Source organism: Mus caroli, chromosome X (genome assembly GCF_900094665.2).
Source record: "Mus caroli chromosome X, CAROLI_EIJ_v1.1, whole genome shotgun sequence".
NCBI classification, from domain to species: domain Eukaryota; kingdom Metazoa; phylum Chordata; class Mammalia; order Rodentia; family Muridae; genus Mus; species Mus caroli.
The window spans coordinates 69,611,925-69,613,032 of NC_034589.1; the positions used below are offsets into that span (position 1 = coordinate 69,611,925).

At 48.2% G+C, this 1,108-nt stretch overlaps 1 pseudogene; it reads left to right on the top strand.

Annotated features, from left to right (window-relative positions):
- Positions 1-544: 544 nt before the first annotated feature.
- The window catches only part of LOC110287431, a 1,322-nt pseudogene continuing 758 nt past the window's right edge, over positions 545-1,108 (top strand).

Consider the following 1,108-nt stretch of genomic DNA (forward strand, 5'->3'; position numbering starts at 1 on the left):
GAGCTGAGACAGAAGGAAGGGCCATCCAGAGACTGCCCCACCCGGGGATCCATCCCATAAACAACCACCAAACCAGACACTATTGGATATGCCAGCAAGATTTTGCTGATAGGACCGGGATATACCTGTCTCTTGTGAGGCTGTGCCAGTGCCTGGCAAATACAGAAGTAGATGCTCACAGTTATCTATTGGATGGAACACAGGGTCCTCAAAAGAAAGAGCTAGATAAAGTATCCACGGAGCTGAAGGGGTCTGCAAGCCTGTAGGAGGAACAACAATATGAACTAACCAGTACACCCCAGAGCTTGTGTCTCTAGTTGCATATGTAGAAAAGGATGGCCTAGTCGACCATCAATGGGAGGAGAGGCCCTTGGTCTTGTGAGGATTATATGCCCCAGTACAGGGGATTGCCAGGGCCAGGAAGCTGGAGTGGGTGGTTTGGGGAGCAGGGGGAGGAGGGTATACGGGACTTTCGGGATAGCATTTGAATTGTAAATGAAGAAAATATCTAATAAAAATTGTTAAAAAAAAAAAAAAAGAGGAGATGAGCCGAGATAGCGAGGCTTCGGAAAGGGGGCCTGAGGGCTCCTCTCTGGAAGTTGTGCCAGGGGATTCGACCATCCCCAGGGTGAAACTCCTGGACACCATAGTAGACACTTTCCTCCAGAAGCTAGTCGCTGACAGGAGCTACGAGAGGTTCACCACTTCTTACAAACACTTCTACCAGTTGAACCCTGAGGTGACGCAGAGGATCTATGACAAGTTTGTGGCTCAGTTGCAGACATCCACCCACTTCTGTTAGCAGTACAGATGCTTCCTTCCACGGAGGGCCTGCATGAGGTCTTTCTTCCTCTCTGCTCAGGAGGAAATCTCAGAAATCAAAGAGGAGGGGATCCTAGAAGCTGTCCTGACTCCCTGGATAAGATCATAGAAGAAGGCAGAGATGGTCCATCCTTTCATCACAGCTCCAAACTTTGTCTCTGTAACTCCTTCCATGAGTGTTTTGTTCCCAGTTCTAAGAAGGGGCACAGTGTCCACACTTTGGTCTTCATTCTTCTTGAGTTTCATGCGTTTAGCAAATTGTATCTTATATCTTGGGTATCCTAAG